This window comes from Piliocolobus tephrosceles, chromosome 17, assembly GCF_002776525.5.
Source record: "Piliocolobus tephrosceles isolate RC106 chromosome 17, ASM277652v3, whole genome shotgun sequence".
Taxonomy (NCBI): domain Eukaryota; kingdom Metazoa; phylum Chordata; class Mammalia; order Primates; family Cercopithecidae; genus Piliocolobus; species Piliocolobus tephrosceles.
This window is the reverse complement of record NC_045450.1, coordinates 5832588-5852233: the sequence shown is the minus strand read 5'-3', so window position 1 is coordinate 5852233 and position 19646 is coordinate 5832588.

The following is a 19646-nucleotide window of genomic DNA, read 5'->3' as shown; positions in this document are numbered from 1 at the left end:
AAAGTGCAAAGTTTGGGCAGCAAATAAAATTGAGGGCACCGAGTAAGGGGAAGTAAACCTCACCGGCAATGTCTTAAGGAGCTTATACACAACTCCAGAGAACAGCTTATTACACGTCTGCTTCCAAGGAACCTGCGGATCAGATTTAATCTATAAAGAGGCCCCGTCAAGGTCTCCTCCTCCAGCGAATGCAGCCTCCAGCAGACCCAGGCAGAGCAACGGCCCCAGCAGAAAAGCACACACGTCCAGCCCTCCGGGGGAGAGGGGCATTCGCTTTCCTTTATGCTCCATTTCCTCACCTAATATAGAGCTGCCCTGCATACGCAACTTCCATAGCCAGCAAAACTGAACATTCTGATTTTTAATGATGCTAGGCGATAATTCTGGCACCCGGTTCACTCTCTGTGCCCGTCAGCATAGGAATAAAACAAACAAACAAAAAAAACCTATGTTGTTGGATAAACTCACCAGATGGTTCATCTCTATCAAAGGCACATTGTGCCTGCCATTACATCTTGCTCTCTTGTAAATCTCAACTCTTTAGCAACCACGGATTGCACTGGTATTTTTGTCTGTGTGCCTAGTTAGACTTTCAACCTCATTCCCCAAAGTAACCAAACCCCACTCATCCCCGCATGCACCCCAGCCCCTGCGCCTGCGTCGAGACACATGTCTCTGCTTTATAAGTAACTGCCCGATGCCTGCTAAGTATATTACTGCCTCAAAAATTAACTTGCACACTGAGAATAATCACAGAAAAGAAATTTGTTTTCCTACAAGGTTGTTTTCCAGCTGTTTTAATGCAGACAATTTTACCCTGAAACCCAAATTAAAAAAAAAAAAAAAAAAAAAAAAAAAAAGAGAGGCAGAGAGAGGCTTTAAAATCTGCATAATTTGAAAGTGCTTAATGTAAATTAGATAGATCAGCCTAATTTTATTTCAGTACTTTTTAATTGCATTTATAATTAGTAAAATACATTAATGTGCTACATAGAAGGTCAGGAGTTCTGGTAAAGGGATCTAATTAAAATGGCCCACTGCCTTTCTGTCACACATGCACCCAGGAACCTCCAGCTCCGCTTCCGTCCACACTCTGGATGGGTCCTATTTTTAACTCGATTGTGTCTTCATCAAAAGCGGCAATCCTGTGATCAGAGGGCTCCTGGGGTGGAAGATCCCACTCTCTGTCTTGCTCTTACACTTAAGCCTGCCTCTTGCAGCCTCCCATGGGTCCATATCAGACACAAGAAGGCAGATTCCATCTGTTCTCACATGGCAGGGAAGTTTTACACTATTAACTCATTTTTGCCCTAAGACTACCTCCCGTGCCCTCCCACCCATCCAAACAGAGAGGCTTGTCTGTGATTTGCCCCAGAAAAGGGATCCAATGGCGAAAGGACGTCTTCCTTGCTTAGGTTTCCCAGTGGCCCTGTTAGGTGTCTGAGGAGCAACTGAGGACAGAAATTCCTCTCTATAATAATGACTGCAGGGGCAACACTTTATTCTTCCTCCAATTTATCACCAGGGTCACCCTGAAACTAAGTAATAGGCCACTAAAAGTGTCCCTGAGTCACTGGGTCACATCCATTTCACCATCCCATGTCCTCCAATTCCATACGTCCTTGGCCATCTGTCCCAGCCAACTCTCCCTTATTTGTTCTGGAGAGCCCTTGCCATGACCTGGCAGAGGAGTCTGCGTCTACTCACACCCTGGCCTAAGCTCAAGGGCGTGCTGCAGGTGCAGAGCCTGTTCACAACCTGACCCTCCCTTCACCCATGTCCATCAAGTCCTGGTCACAGGATGTCCCGCCGTGGCTTGCTCTTGACTTCCTTTTGCCTTGTTAATGTCACATCATAATGTGCATGGTTATGCATGAGTAAGGAATGGACTATGGGGTCCAGTCTCCTCTGGTATTCTTGGCTAATCCAAAATTACACAACACACCATTGGACTGGACATGCCAGAGCATCGTCTGTGGCCCTGGGCTGTATCCTTCCCCTTCCCCTGTCCTTAGCATGTTTCCTACTTTTTCTGGAACAGTCTGGCTTGTTCTACAGTTTCCTGTACCTACTTCTCCCTACATACATATTTCTCTCCCCTCCGTGTAGAAGTAGGACATACATATGTATACACTTAGATATATATATAAAATAGGAAAATATATACTTAATAGGAGAAATGGAACATGCAAATATATCTTGGGAGACATGCATATTCATTTTCTGAGGACAGACAGATATATATTTAGTATATGAAACAGAACACCCATATATAGCAACATTCTCCCACTTATTTTTTTAAAATTAATTTTAAAAAATCAAACATACCACACTATATTCTGGGAACTAACATTTGTTGAATAGGTAGAGGCGCCCAACTTTATACGAAGAGCTATTCGGAAGCTCTTCAATTTACAATGGGGCAACGTCCCAAAAAACCCTCGTATGTTGAAAATATTGTTAAGTCAAAAATGCATTTAATATGCCTCACCAACCGAATGTCATAGCTTGGCCCAGCCTACCTTGAACACACTCGGGACACATGAGCCTACAGCTGGACAAAAATTATCTAACACAAAGCCTATTTTATAATAACATGTCGAATATCTCCTGTAACTAATTGGATACTGTACTGAAAGTGAGAAAAACAGAATGGTTGTGTAGGTAGTCAAAGTACAGTTTCTACTGAAAGCATGTTGTTTTCATATCATCATATAGTTGAAAAATTATAACTTACACCATCATAATTCAGGGACCATACGTCTGTATAGTGTTTGACTTTTTTCAGTCATCCTGTCCGCAGACAAATGGAGTTGCTTTTACAAACCCTCCCTTGATATGGTTTGGCTGTGTCCCCACCCAAATCTCATTTTAATTGTAGCTCCCATAATTCCCGTGTTGTGGGTGGAACCCAGTGGGAGATAACTGAGTCATAGGGGCAGTTTCCCCTATACTGCTCTTGTGGTAGTGAATAAGTCTCACGACATCTGATGGTTTTATAAGGGGTTTCCCTTTCTGCTTGGATTTTGTTCTCTCTTGCCTGCCACCATGTAACATGTGCCTTTCACCTTCTGCCATGATTGTGAGGCCTCCCCAGCCATGTGCAACTGTGAGTCCATGAAACCTCTTTTTCTTTATAAATTACCCAGTCTCAGGTATGTCTTCATCAGCAGCATGAAAACAGACTAATAAGCCCTTTTGCAGAAGAAGGATCTGAGGTTCAGAGTGACTCACCCGAGATCCTGTAGGAGTCAAGTGGCAGAGCTGGAGCTGAACTAGGCCTGTCTGACTCAGGCAGTAGTCTGTACCTCCGAGCCACACCCCAGCTGACACCGGAGGGGGTTATGTAGTGTGCATAAAGGGCAAGCACCTGGGAAGAACGTCACAGCTCAGATCCCTGTATCATAGTTTTTGACTGTGGCAACACTTAATTAAGATTTTCCTTCTGCCTCCACAGAGCAAAATTGAACACATAGCAAAAGTTTTAAAAAGTAAAGGGAAGGGCCTTTCTCATAACTCCCATTTGACACACGCGTATTTCATGGAGACAGGCATATAGGTGAGTGATCCAGACCACAAGACCCAACTTCCAGTTCCTGTTGCCCTAACAATTATCTAACGCAGATGCCCTCTGCCCTGTAATACCCAACTATTTAAAGTTCCACCAATTGCCAGGTTGTTTCAAGTCTCCATGTCCTTTCCTATCCTGAGCCATCTACCTGGAAGTCCCATATCCCCCCAGTCCACCTGGGAAATAAACCTTTTCATCCTTTAGAACAAAGCCCAGACATCTTTTCAACCAAGCCTTTTCTGACCCTAACTAAGATTTATGAAGCACATAATAGGGAGAAATCGACACTGCTTGGAAGATCACCTGTATCGTAAAGTGCTGTTTGAATTATTTGAGTCCAAAGATGGGTCTTATTTAGAATATTACTAATGACAATACTCATAGCAACATCTATGTGCTATGTCCAATCACTTTTTACATGTATCACTTCCATGACTTCTGACAATAACCCTATTAGTCATTTTTATCTCTGGCTTTCAAATGAGGAAATGGAAATTCAGAAAGGTTAAGTAACATGCCCAAAGACACATAGCTATTAAGTACAGAAACCAATATTCAAACACAGGATGTCAGTTTTATATATTCCCAAGACTCAGCACACAGTAGGTGTATATAAATACTGTTTGAAAGAATAAATGGTGCATATTTACCGACCATCTCTCCTATGGTGTCCCATCCAATTAACCTCAAGCAGATGGAGTGAGGACATCCTTCCAGAGCCTGTCCTGCTTGTTCTAAGGCCTCATGACTTACCTAGAAGTCAGTATTTCATTATGAGCCTATCACATAGGTCAGTGTAATAATTAATCACTATCTGCTAGTGCGACTGCTTATCATATTTTAGCTTAATTCCAATAAAATCTAAATGGTCTATTAATTTTCCTAATAAATTTAGATATGGCCTCTGACCACAATCTGGCTTTGATTAGCTAACAAAATATTTGAAGATGGGCCAAGCTGGCTCTTTCAAATATTTCAAGCAAATAACACTTAACTGGATTTAGGATTTTCTACACCAGCTTAGGGCTGGACTCAGAAGTGAATAAAATAAGGGTCAACTTCATAATTGGTCCCCAGCTACTCAGAGTTGAGTCACTCTGAGGAGTCATCTGTATAAGGGTCTGGAAGCCAGATAGAGCCAAAACAACAAAGAAACACACCTTCAGTTATAGGAAGAGCAGAAAATCGAGGAGTAGGGAGCGACTTCTCAGAAGCACCCAATGGAGGTGTCCCAAGAGGGTCCTTGAAGTGGAGGATCCCAAGAAGTGGGTGTGGACAGACACTTAAGCTAGAACTGCCCACCCCAAAGATGTCCTGAAAGTCTACATCATTGATGCAAATCCACCATATGTGGTTTACCTTCAAAGACTCAAAAGTTAGAGAATAGTGATAGGAAATGAGAACTTCTTCTAGGGGCTTCTAGCATGGCTGGTTCCTTTCATCCTTCAGGTCTCAGTGTCATTGTCACCACTGTAGAGTCCCTCCCTGACCTCCCCATACAAAGATGACCTCACTATCCCCATCTACCAGTCTTCATCACAAAACTCCATTTAATTTTCTTTATGGCACTTACTAGACTCTGTCATCTTTTGCAGTTATTTTATGTAATTTTCTGTTGTTCTCCTCCACAGGAATATAAACTCTAGAAGGCCAGAGACCTTCTGCAGTGCTTGGCACATAGTAGATACTCAATAAATATTGTCACGTGAGTAAATAATTGATGAATAAACAATGAACTGATGAATGATATGAGGGCCATATAGAGGTTAACCTGGGAACAAGAGGGAAATATATCAGTTAGAGAACACCAGGTTTGGAAGCAAACAGAGCTGGGGTTGAATCTTAGCATTGTCTCCCTCTAGCTGGATGACCACAGGCAAATTACTTGCCCTCTCTGTGCCTCAGTGTCTTCATCTGTAAAATGGGGTAAGAGTATCAAATGGGTATTGACAAGTAAAACACTCAGCACCATAGCTGGAGCTTCTTCGTGCTCATGGAAGGTCTGCTGCTATTGCTGTCACCACCACCATCATCATCATCAGGGGGTGGAAACATCATCTGATAGTCCTGCTTCACCCCTGGGATCCATCTCATTCCATCCCATCTTGGAAACGTAGTCTATGACACCACCATCACTCCTCTTCTTCTCTATGACCCCATGGAACACTTTTGAGGCCACTGATCATATCACAAACCCTGAGCAATTGATCACGGTGGACTGATTTGGCCCTGATTCTGAATTAACCAACCCATTCTTGATCCTCTGCTCTTGGCTCTAGCTTGGCAAAAACTGCTTCTTTCTCATGACATGTTTCCTTCTTCCATGCTCCAGATTTCACCCACGTGGGCCACATCCACTTCCCTCCAGATCCGGATCGGTGCATTTCAGAATCCAGTCCCAGAAGCAGGTGGACCCCCTTGATGTCAGGGTTCTACTGTTCCTGAGCCCAGTCTTGAGCAGCTTATGACCTTCCATAACAGCTCACCAAAAGCCAACCATGTCTTCACAAAGTGATAGAAGTCCTCCCTTCCCTCAATCTACAAGCTGAAACTGCACTGGATTCAACTGCTATGGCCATCTATAATGCACTGCACAGCCCTATGCAAATGGGAAAACCCAACAGCACTGCCAAAGTCTTTGAAAACGTGGGGGCTATTGATGCAAGTAGTGAGTGTTGTCAGACCTGTCTCCAGTAGACAGAACAAAAGAACTAACTCATTAGAAAATGCAACAGAGACTGTGAGGCTCTAATGGCTTTGGAAAGCAGTGAAAGGAAGCAAATGCTTCCCCGCTGAATGTAAACAGAAGGGAAGAATGGGATTGTTTATCTTCCAGGTCTAAAGTCAGAAGTCAGGAGGGATGTATGGGTGTATATAACGGAGAAACGGGTCTATTGAGGAGGCCAGAGAAGGCTTCTTGAAGAAATGATACTTGAGTTAAGATTTGGAAGAGGAGTGGTCAGGGGCAGGGAGGGAAAGGAATATCAACCAGGTCAATGAAACAACATATTGAAGACCAGGCTAGGCACAGTGGCTCATGTCTGTAATCCTACCACTTTGGGAGACCAAGGCAGGAGGACTGTTTGAGCCCAGGAGTTCATGACCATAGGAAGACCCTATCTCCACAAAAAAATTAAAAATTTAGCCAGGCATGGTGGTAGGTGCCTGTGGTCCCAACTACTTGGGAGGCTGAGTCAGAAGGATCAGTTGAGCCCAGGAGATTGAGGCAGCAATGACCCATGATCTCACCACTGCACTCCAGCCAGGGTAACAGAATGAGACCTTCTTTTAAGAAAAAAAAAGAAGGAGGAGGAGGAGGAGGAAGAAGTAGAAGGCCATAAGGTGTAACAGATCTTGGTCCTTAACAGGAATCAAGTGTCACCGGGCATAACCACAGGGAGATAGGGGGGAAATGAAACTGATGTAGAATCATTTCTTGACATATATGGGTTAGGCCTTTTGTGAGGTGTTTCAGATCCATCGCTACTGATCTACATACAGAAACAATGTAATAAAGTAGGTGTTTCTTTTCCCATTCTCCAGATGAGAAACTGAGACGGAATAATTTAAGCAGCTTGGCCAAAGTTATACAACTGGCGAGAGAAAAAGCTAGATTTTTAGCCGAGGCTTATGGGCTTGCATGTGACTCCTTCTCAAGAACCAGAGAGATGAGAGTGGGTGTGTGCCTGGGGGATTCCACAGACAGTGTGTAGATTGGGATCCCACGTGATGAGGCAGCTTCCATCTTGCTGAACGTCGCCATAGTAGGATTGCAGCCTCTTGGCGGCTAAAACATAAGAGATGCCACTAGCCTCTGCCTAGATTTAATATTGGTTTAGCAGTCAGGAGTTAATTAAATGTTAATGTTCAGTCACTTGAAATTAAACATTAGGAATCTCAGCTTTATTTGTAAGTTTCTTAAGCCATCATTAAGGTGTTCTGCTTGCCTCCCCTCCCGCTGGGCCGCCCGACTCCTCTGGCTGCACCTCCCATCCACAGGCAAACTCATTTTGCTCACCACATGCCTTGACACACAACATCTGACCTGCCCGACAGCTATATTCCTCCACTGAGAAAATCTGAAAGGCTGCACACACCACACACCACACACACACACACACACACACACACACACACACACACACACACACATGCATGCTGGCATCGAGTTTCACATAAGGTGAGTCTGCCTCTGCTATCAGGGACATTTTGGTGTTTGTAATATTTTATAGATGACACAGTGCTTTCAGGTACATAATTGAATTTGGCCTCATAGTGAGATAATGGCAATGATAATGATGATGGAAAAGGAGGAGGAATTAGTAAAGCAGGAGGGAAAAAAGGAGGCGAAGGTGAAGATGGAAGGGAAGGTGAAGGAGGGAAACAAAGAGGGGAAAGAGAAGGAAAAAGAAAGGGGAAGAAGGATCATTTTTTAAGTGTTTTCTGTATGTTTCCATGCAATGCTCAGTAAAACCCCATGAGTGAGAAACTGTTACCGTGCTCACTTTACAGATAAAGAAAAAGCCCAAAGAGATTAAGTCGTAAGCCCAAGACCACAGATGTCCTGGAATTAGATGTCAAGGTTGAGGCTCCAAATGCTCACTCCCTTAACCACAAATGACCACATAAATGCAAAAAAGTGAAGTTCAGATCAATTCAGAGGTTTGGCCATGACCTTGCAGTTTCATGATTTGACATATTAATTCTCCCCAAAAATGAAATGCAGAGAGGTTAAATGACTCACCCAAGATTGCACAGGTTTACAATGTGAGGATCAGGGAGAGCGTGCTGGATTCCAGTCTCCCAGTACATTTGTGAGTATGTGCAAATGAACACTTGCACATACATGCATGCACACACACTCACACGTCCACACACATGCACACGCACATACACACTCACATGCATGTATGCGCACACACACACACGCACATGCATATACACACTCACATGCATGTATGCATGTACACACACACACGAAGGCCACATACATAGATCCAGACTCCCTCCAAGCCTGGAAACTCTCCCAATAAGGTGACCAGTCCAGGCCCTCCAGCATCTCCTGCAAGTACCAGGTTCCTCACTGCTTTGTGAGCACTGCTCTTGAGTAGTAGGAAAGATGCACAGGTGGAGAGAGGGGCCTGGGGGATGGAGAGGGAGGGACGCCCACCTCTTCTCAGAAAGGCAGCATGGCTTGTGCCAACACTTCCGATTCAGGACTCTGGCCAGTGCCACATCAGCTTCCTGGACCTCTTATCAGCATGAAGCTGGTCCCCCAGCACCCACGCCAACGGCCAACCAGCTGAATCGAAAACAAGGGTAAATCCGCACCAAGGGAGATTTCTAATCAAGGCTCAGGTTTGCATTTCCTTCTCAATGGCACGTTGACAAAGCAAGAAAAGACAGAAACAAACATGGTTAAGCTGAGTTTCAGAGGCGGGCCAGGGGAGAAGCAGAGGGAGCCAAGGGCTGCCCACGGTGGGCAAAAGGAGCTGGTCAGCACAGCAGGGCCGGGCTCCTGGCCTCTCTAAGCACTCCTCAGAGGCTGAAGTGCAAGTTTAGAGAAAAGTGAGACCAGCCAGATAGAGAGGGAGTCATGGAGACACGTGGGTTCCCTACCAACACCTGGACATAGCCTGAGGTCTGGAAAATGGGAAGTACATTTGACCCTTAAACAACATATATTTGAAATGCAGGGGTTCATTTACATGTAGATTTTCTTCCACTTCTACCCCACAGACAGCAAGACAAATCCTTTCTGTTCCTCCTCCTCCTCAGTCTACTCAACACAAAGACGACGAGAATGAAGACCTTTAAGATAATCCACTTCTACTTAATGAATAGTACATATATTTATTATCTTATGACCTTTTTTTTGAGATGGTGTCTCACTCTTGTCACCCAGGCTGGAGTGCAGTGACATGATCTCGGCTCACTGCAACTTCTGCCTCCCAGGTTCAAGCGATTCTCCTGACTCAGCCTCCTTAGTAGCTGGGATTACAGGCGCCCGCCACCACACACGGCTAATTTTTGCCTTTTTAGTCAAGATGGGGTTTCGCCATGTTGGCCAGGCTGGTCTCGAACTCCTGACCTCAGGTGATCCACTCTCCTCAGCCTCCCAAAGCACTGCAATTACAGGCATGAGACATTGCGCCCAGTCATCTTGATGATTTTCTTAATAACATTTTCTTTTCTCTAGCTTACTTTATCATAAGAATACAGTATACATTAAGAACAACATTTGTGTTAATTGAGTGTTTATGTTATCATTAAGGCTTCCAGCCAATGGTAGGCTATTAGTTGGTAACTTTTTGGAGAGACCCAAGTTATACATGAATTTTACAACTGGGCTGAGGTGCCCCTAACACCCATGTTGTGCAGGAGTCAACTGTATATGTAGCTGTGATGCTGTCTCTCTAGTGTATCTAAGAGAACTTAGAAAGGGATTACAGAGGGCTACAACAGGAATGAAAACAGAACTGACCATTTACAGAGAAGCCATTCAATGCCAGGAGCATACACACATCACTTCAAAATGGGCCTTGTCCCAGGTTCTCTTTTACAGCCCCTGAGACTGGGGTCCTGGGATTTAAAATCACTTATCCACAATAATCAGCTCTTAAGGGAATCAGAAATCATCCCATCCATTTTGCTTGCTTTATAGGCAAGGAGACAAGTTTTGTAGGGTGAGTGGGTCGAGAGGGAGAGCCAGCACCCTGCAAAAGTCATCCTCAAAGTCTCTGGTGCACAGAGGACCTCCAAGCCCCACAGGCAACCCCAAGAAATCTACAGGGTGGGTTCTCAAAACCTCCATAAGGGTGACAGTGACAACTGCCATTTTTCTCTACCTCTTTATTTCCAGAGAGCAAAGTGGCCTTAAGTAGAAACCAAGCAAAGGATATTCAGATCAAATAATGTCATAGGCTTGTTGGATTGCTTACTTTTGAATACATGATTTCCAACACGTGCGGGTTTTTATTTTTTGTGTGTGCTAATTTTTTCTACTCTCTAGAATACAGTCTGAGGTTAGACAGATCTGAATTTGCATTCAGCTCTGATACTTGCTATAGTGTGACCTTGGGGAAGACAAGTAACTTCTGTAAGATCCCTTGTTCCTGGAACCTAGAGAGTCACCCATTCACCCACACAGACGTTTTTGTGCTGCCTGCCTGTCAGTTACTGTGCCAGGCACTGAGAAAAGAGGCATGAACACGACAGACCATCATCCAGCCCTCCTGGCCAAGATCCCAGGGGAATAATATTAGTACCCAGATCCTAGGATTGCTGTGAGAATTAAAAAGCGATTGCATGTAAAGGCCTTCGAATAATGCCTCCTGGTGAGTCATCACTCACCAAACGATCTCTGTTAAGATGATATAATTATTAATAGCATTGTATTGATCTTTTTATCAGCTAGAGCTACATTTTTTAGTGCAATAGAAAATAAAAAAGATAATTGGCTACAGTTTAGTGAATATTTACTTAAGTATGTGCTATTTAATGATCTAGCTGACTCATGTGTGAGAAATTAAAATAAAGAAACCGGGCACAGTGGCTCACGCCTGCAATCCCAGCACTTTAGGAGACCAAGGCGGGCGGATCACTTGAGGCCAGGAGCTGAGACCAGCCTGGCCAACATGGTGAAACCCCGTCTCTACAAATACAAAAATTTGCCATGCATGGTGGTGCGTGCCTGTAAGCCCAGCTACTTGGGAAGTTGAAGCAGAAGAATCGTTTGAACTCAGGAGGCGGAGGTTACAGTGTGCCAAAATCACATCACTGCACTCCAGCCTGAGCAACACAGTGAGACCATGTCTCAATAAAATAAAATAAAATAAAATAAAGACCCACCATCTACATCCCCAAAAGGGGCAGAGGGTCGCAAGCACAGCAGCAGTGACTCTGGAATGACCCTGTGAGGCCCGCAGAGGAAGATGAAGTGATGCAGAACACGCACCCAGCACCAGGCCTTCCACACTCACTCTTGTCTCTTTCATTTTCATGGCAGCCCCTGTGGAGAAGGTATTGTTGTCTTCATCCAGGAGGGAGATGAGGCTTACGGAGGGTAAGAAATGTTTTTCTCCTGGTAGGCCCAGGATCAAACCCCAAACCCTGTAAGCATCAGGGGCACTATTCCATTTGACCACATGTGCTACATTTCTGAATGTTCTGAGTTTTTTTTTTTTTTTTTTCCAGCATATTTTTTTCCTTGCATCTTCATCAACAGTTGTATTGCAGCAACCTTTTTTTTTTCCTCTTTGAACTCCAGTTTCTGGAGGGGAAGGAGGCACAAACAAAGCCAAAGCCATTCCTACAGCCCCATCCTTCTCTGTACTATCTCTGCACCTTGCACATTAGAAAATGCAGGGATTTCTCCCTCTGGCAAGCCTTTCCCATATACGTGTCATTCTTGTATTTTTCTTGGTTACACAGCTGGGCTCCACTCCCAGCTCACGGGTCACAAGGCATGGCCATGGGACTGAGCTTTGGTGCATGATATGGGTGTGGAAGAAGGGCTATTTGTCACTTTCAGGTCCAGCCTGTCCAAATTCTCTATGTGAGACCCTCACACTCTTTCCCCTTGGAGGTCAAATGCTGAAAATGGAGGAGGACCCCCTGAGTGGTAGCAGCCTGGGGTCCTGAATAACCATAAGGGCAGAGTGCCCACTTCATGCCCACAGTCACAGTCACGCATCACACGGGGGAGAAATAAACTTTTCCCACACGAAGTCCCTTAGTTGTGGAGGTCTATCTGTTATAGCAGCCAGCATTGTCGCAGCTTACACAGCCCATGCAGCTTCAAGTCCTCTTCCTTAAGGTAGAAATCATGTCGTACCCAAGTCTATAATCTGGGTACCCAGTAATGGCATATGGTGAATTCAGGAAGGTTGGCCTGGCAGATAGAAGGAGACATCTTGGGATCAGATTAGGACATGAGTACTGGCTCAGACACTTGTGAGCCTGGGACCTTAGGGCAGATTATTTAACATTTTTGAGCTTCCATCTTCTTATCAAGAGAAGTGCGATACTAACTGTATAGATAATACATAGTCATGAGTCATGAACAAGATATGACTTGAGAAAAGGCTTACCCAAAACAGAACAATCATAAGCTCTCAGTAGCTGGTAAAATACTAGTACCAGTACTACTGATGACGATGACGATGATGATGATGAAATTAACTCATTAATTGCCCTATAGTAAGATCTTAAAACTTGACTCCGAATACATACACACCCATCCATGCCCATGCACACTCTCATACACACACACTCAAATAAATACACACAAATATGCGGACTTGCAGACCTCCCAAAGTGGCCTCTTCTAAGTCAACACAAGGATGCCTCTGTCCCTTTCTCAGAAGCATTTACTGTCACCACACACAGCCTCTCCTTCACCATACCTCCCTCCTTGATGCTCCTGGCTCCCTGGGTTCTCAGAAATTATAATTAATTCATACTTTGGGCTCCCAGGATTATAAGGTATTATAGGATGGCAGAGCTAAGACAAATGCTTCAATTCACCAGCTGCCATGTATTTAATTAGAGATTTTGATGAATCCTCCTTACACAGACAGGCCTTCTTACTCAGTGCTGTGAGAGAGAGAGGAAGAGGGAGAGAGATGGAAGGGTTTGTACTCAAGGACTCCAGGACACTCAAACTTTTCACTAATTTGAACTGCTTGTCTCCCCCATCAGAATCAGCTGGAAGTGGAAGAGCGTTGGCTGCCACATCAGGTGGGCAGGAGAAAATGTCTTGAAAGGGGCTTCCGTCTTCCTGAGACACAGGAAAGTCTTACATATGGTGTGCGACAGGATGGGGGCTTTTCACAGGTCTGAGTTGATTCTGGGGCCTCTTAGATTTTTAACTTGTAATTTTCCTTATAACTTGGGATGTGGGTAGAAAAGCATGTGCCTGTCACCGACAATGTCACTCTTGGGATTCTATGTGTGTGTGAATGTGTATGTGTGTGTCTCACACTCACTGAGGAGCTTGACAGTTTGGCCTTATAAATAAGGCCTATCTTTGCTCTCGTGAAAGAGTACGTGTGTGTATTTATTGATTTACTGATTGATTGACTGATTGATTGAGACTGAGTCTCCCTCTGTCACCCACGCTACAGTGCAGTGGTGCCATCCAGGCTCACTGCAAACTCCGCCTCCTGGGTTCAAGCAATGCTCCTGCCTCAGCCTCCCAACTAGCTGGGATTTCAGGTGTCCACCACCATGTCCAGCTAATTTTTGTATTTTTAGTAGAGACAAGGTTTCACCACACTGGCCAGGCTGATCTTGAACTCTTGAGCTCAGGTGACCCCTGCCCCCTACGACGGCCTCCCAAAGTGCTGGGATTATAGGTGTGAGCCACCACTCCCGGTCACAAGTGTCCCTTCAAAAGATGCTTTTATTGCACTAAATGTCTTCAATAAGGACAGCAGTTAATACAATCTAAAAATGAGGTTGTAAATGGAAAGGTTGACGTATGCTGTCATTTCTTCTTTCCATCCAGGGTAAAAAATAAGCTACCAGCCAACAGCAGAGGCTCAGGATGCAGTCCTGGGAGCGACCTCCAGGGTGGCCAGATGTCCCTCTCCAGGTATGATGTTTTCAGCAGTCAAATCTCCACCTAGGGAGAACGGCTCACAGGCAATCTTTCCAACACCCCTACAAGTCAATCATTTATATTTACCCTATTCTACAGGTGTAAACAAGGTCACCTCATTTCCTGCCCCTCCCCCAGAAGGGATGCAGAAACTCAGAATTGGACAGTCTGGAGCTCAGCTCCACCTCGCTCTTGTCCCTACCCAACTCTTTGGTGAATGACCTGCCATATAACATCTAAGTTCCTTAGTTGAGTTTGAACACTCTGCAACCCCAACGCATTCTTCCTTTCCAACTTTGTTTGCCACCTCTTGTCAATGTGTGCCCTTTACCAAAACACCTTGGGAAATGATACTCGTGGAGGCTTGACTGTTCCAAACTCACTACTTCCTGACCTCCTTTGCTGATGGTTTCATTCTCTCCTAGGCTCGCCTTCCCATTCCCTCCATGCTGCCAAACCCTCTCTGCGAGATCCAGTTCTTTGTCACGTTTCCTACAAAGCTCTAATTCATATTCCTTCTCTTCAGCACTCACATATACTTACTTACCACTGTGTGTATTTTGTCTGTGGGGTATCCCATCCTATCCACCTAAACCATACAGTCCTTGAGCATGGGGTCAGATTTATACAGTATCATCCCCTCATGGCTAAGCATGAGGTAAGCCCACTGCAAACTACACTGACTTTATTATTCAGATGACCAGCTTATAGACAGGCTTACAATGGATGTCCTAGGGCATAAAGTCTTTATTCACCTCATGGCCAGGAAACATCATTGGTCTTCTGTCTAATTCACTGCGAGGCACTTCTGTGTGTGCTGGAAGACACCTCTGATGCTTATGATGACCAGATCCCCAAGCAGCACAATCCTAGACAGTGTCCTTAGTATGCTAACCTATTCCCTCTTCTCCCAGTGAAAGGGCCCTGTGGAGTCACTACAAGGTCTTCTTCACAGAAAGAAATGCTATGAGCTCCTCCTGTGTCATTCTACTTTTTTTTTTTTTTTTTTTTTTTTTTTTTTTTTTTTTTTTGGAGACAGTATCTCACTCTATTGCCCAGGCTGGAATGCAGTGGCGCAATCTCAGCTCACAGCAGTCTCTGCTTCCTGTTCAAGCAATTCCCCAGCCTCAGCCTCCCAAGGAGCTGAGATTACAGGCATGCACTACCATGCCCAGATAATTTTTGTATTTTTAGTAGAGAAAGGGTTTCATCATATTGGCCAGGCTGGTCTTGAACTCCTGACCTCAAGTGACCCGCCCGCCTTAACCTCCCAAAGTGCTGGGATTACAGGCTCAAGCTGCTCTGCCTGACCTGGCCTCATTCTACCTTTCACACCTCTTCCACTTCCTTCCCTCCTGCCACTCTCCGATGAGGTCAAACACCAATTTCTCACTGTCATCTCATTAAGAGTTTGACATGAAGCCAGTCAAATGTGAAATGGCTGTAATAAGCATGACCAGCCTGGTGAGAGGAGGAGAGAGGGACTGTGGGGGATGCTGTCCAGGTTTGGGATGAGGGCATTGGGCATGCTAAGGAGAATGAATCTCATTGTAGGATCAAGACAGGTGCGGAAGTCTTGGAAAAATGAAAGGATCACCCACGGAGCCCACTGCTCCGCACAGGTGAGTAAGGGAGCCCCTGGGGCCAAGCTCCGTTCCCCACACTGGGGTAGTACAGAACGCTCTCAAGGCAGAAACACACCTCGACACACTGCACGTCTCCTTATCATGGCCTCCATTACACTCTCTTGTCACTATTTCAACTCTGCATAAACACAGGGTCCCTCCTAGTGCTAGAGACACACCAGGAAGCAGCAGTGAGCAAAGGGCTGCATGAGCAACAGAGGAATGGACGTATCAAGGGACAGCTGGAAGGGCCCCCATCCTGGACTTGGAAGGTCAGAGGTGCATTTTCCCCAGAGCTAAGAGACAAGCTGGAATCTCAAGGCTGAGCAGGGGCAAGAGAGCAGAGAGTACAGAAGCCCAAAAAGGTAAGAAAGACCATGCATACCTCATTTGAAGGGCAGAGAGAATACAGTGGGGGCAGGTGCCTTCTGGGGTCCGAGGTGGAGCAATATAAACCAAGTCTGAATCACCAAGGGCCTTGCAAAGCATCTTAAGGGTTTTGGATCATCCAAAGGGCAGTAGGACCAGTTCAGGGAATGACATGATCCAAGGATCCTAATGAAAGGAAAGCTCTGGCGGTCCAGTGGAGAAATGGTAAGAGGAGGTGAGCATGAAGGTAGGGAATGGAGATGGAGGGTGGTTTCAGTAATCCAGAAGCAAGGTGATGTTAGCTAACATGATATGGGCTAAGGTAATAGCAGTGGGAATGAAGAGAGACAGGTTTATTCAGGAAATTGCAGACATCTTGGCCGGGCATGGTGGCTCATACCTATAATTCCAGCACTTTGGGAGGCAAAGGCAGGTGGATCATCTGAGGTTGGGAGTTCGAGATCAGCCTGAACAACATGGAGAAATCCTGTCTCCACTAAAAATACAAAATTAGCCAGGTATAGTGGGAAATGCCTGTAATCCCAGCTACTCAGGAGGCTGAGGCAGGAGAATCGCTTGAACCCAGGAGGCACAGGTTGCAGTGAGCCAGGATCAAGCCACTGCACTCCAGTCTGAGCAACAAGAGTGAAACAAAAAAACGAAAAGAAAAAAGAAAAGAATTGAAGACACCATCCAAAGATCCTGATAATATTGAGAAGGTAGGACAGAAAATGGAAGGATTGTCAAGGATGGCGGTGGGGCCTTGAAAACAAGGTAGCTTCATTTTCTGTCCTGCCCACCCCTGGAAGGGACGCAGAAGCTCAGAATTGCACAGTTTTGAGCCAGCTCCACCTCTCTCTTGTCTCTACTAAGCTCTTTGATAAATGTCCTGCCATATATAACATTTAAGTTCCTTAGTTGAGTTTGAACACACTGCAATCCCAACACGATAGTGCCTTTACTGAGAAAGGAACAGGGGAAGGAGATATCACATAGCAAAGACCATTGAATGTCCCATCTCTTTAACACCTCTCCTGGGAATTTATCCCAAAAATAAATCCATGGAAGGTAAAAGTTGCATGCCTTTATGTATCTGTGACACCACCATCTACAAAACACTGGATGGCAACCCACATGCTCAGTAACGGTAGCCATCGTGGATAGTGTCCATTATGTGTTGGCATTGTTCTGAGCTCACTGTTAGCACAAAAGAGCTCCTTTAATCCCCACAACAACCCAATGAAGTAGGTCGCTGTCTTAGTCTGTTTGGGCTGCTATGACAAAATACTATACACTGGGTAGCTTATAAACAATAGAAATCTGTTGCTCAAAGTTCTGAGGCTGGAAATCCAAGATCAACGCACTAGGAGATTCAGTGTCTGGTGAAGGAAGGACTTACCTCCTGGTTCACAGATGGTGTCTACACACAATATCCTCACATGGCGGAAAGAGCAAGGCAGCTCTCTGGGACCTCTTCTCAAAGGGCACTCATCTGATTCATAAGGGCACCATGCTCATGATTTAATTACCTCCCAAAGGTCTTACTGATATGGTTTGGATCTGTGTCCTCGCCCAAATGTCACGTTGAAATGTAATCCCCAGGGCTGGTGGTGAGGCCAGGTGGAAGGTGAGTGAATCATGGGGATGAAATTCTCGTGAATAGTTTAGCACCATCCTAGCCTGGTTCTGTCCAGTGAGTGACTTCTCACAAGTGATGGTTGTTTAAAAGTGTGTAGCACCTCCCCCGTCTCTCTGCTGCTCCTGCTCTGGCCATGTAAGATGTACCTGCCTCCTCTTCACGTTCTGCCATGACTGTAGGTTTCCTGAGGCCTCCCTAGAAGCCTTTATGCTTCATGTACAGCCTGCAGAACCATGAACTAATTAAACCTCTTTTATTTAAAAATTACCCAGTCTCAGGAATTTTTCTAATAGCAGGGTGAGAATGGATGAATATACTTACCTCCTAATACCAAAACCTTGGGGGCTAGGATTTCCATGTATACATTTGAGGAGGGGACACACACATGAAAGCCAGAGCAATCCCATTATGATCCTTACTTTGTATATGAGCAACCAAGACACAGAGCCAAAATATGCACCAGGGAGCCAGCCTCCCAGGAACATACCTATACTATGCTCTTTGTGACAAGGGAGGTTTTTGGTAAGTTTTGGCACATCAGCAGGCTGGAACTTTAGACAACCATTAAACAATCATTAAAGCCATTCCATGGAAACACGGGAAATGCATCTGGGCTATCATTAAATTTTTAAAAAGCAGGGGAAATGGTGTGTAAAGTCTGAAAACAATTATGTTAAAATATGAGCATGAATTGGTCAGAGCTGGAAGAGAATTTACCATGATGAAAACAGATGTGATATCCGGGTAATGGAATGAGGGTGATTTTTTTCTATCCACTTTTCCTATATTATTATTGATGTACATCTTTTATTTAATGAAATACTCAAAACAAGAAAAAATCTATATATACACCACATCACCCTAATATATAAGTTTAATAAACAGGCACAATTAATCCGGAGAAATAGAAATCAAAACATGGTTACTGCAAATTGGTACAAACTAGATTGCTAAGGAGCGAAAAGATAGTTTCTACGAAGAGAGAGGTATCTTACATATAGATTGAAATGATGGCTACACAAGTACATTTATATCAAAACCTCACTGAACTGTATCTTCAAGAGCCGTATTTAATTTTACATAAATTATATGTAAATGTTGTGTGTTTATTGCATGTAAATTGTATCACAATTTAAAAATATTTAAGTAAAGAGGGCGTGACAGTTAATCTTATCTGTCTCCTTGCCTGGATTAGGGAATGCCAAGATATTTGGTGAGACATTACTTCTGGGTGTGTCCATGAGGGTATTTCGGGGGATGCAATAAGTATCTGAATCAGTGGACTCGGCAAAGGGGATGACCCTTCCCTGTGTAGGTGATGTCATCCAATCCATGGAAGGCTTATGTAGAACAAGAGACAGAGGAAAGAGGAATTCACCCGCTTCTTTCTTTCCCTGCTTGAGCTGAAACATCTCAGTTCATCTTCTCATGCCCTCCAACTGGGATTTACAACATCAGCTTCCCTGGTTTGGGTCTTTGGACTTAGATTGAATTATACCACCCGCTTTCATGAATCTCCAGATTGCAGGCAGCAAGGCTGTAGGACTTCTTAGCCTCTGTAATCATGTAAGCCAATTCTTCATAAGAGGAACACATGTGCATGCACAAACATACACACACTCTCAACATACTCAGTATCTCCCATTGGTTCTGTCTCCCTGGAGAACCCTAACACAGTAAGGAATCAATATAAAATCTCCCATCCTGACACTGTCTTCTTCTATCTCTGCTATGATCTGGATGTATTTCCCCAAATTCTTGTGGTGGAAATTTAATTCCCAATGCAACAGTGTTGGGAAGTGATGGTTTTTGGGAGATGCGTAGGTCGTAAGGGCTCTG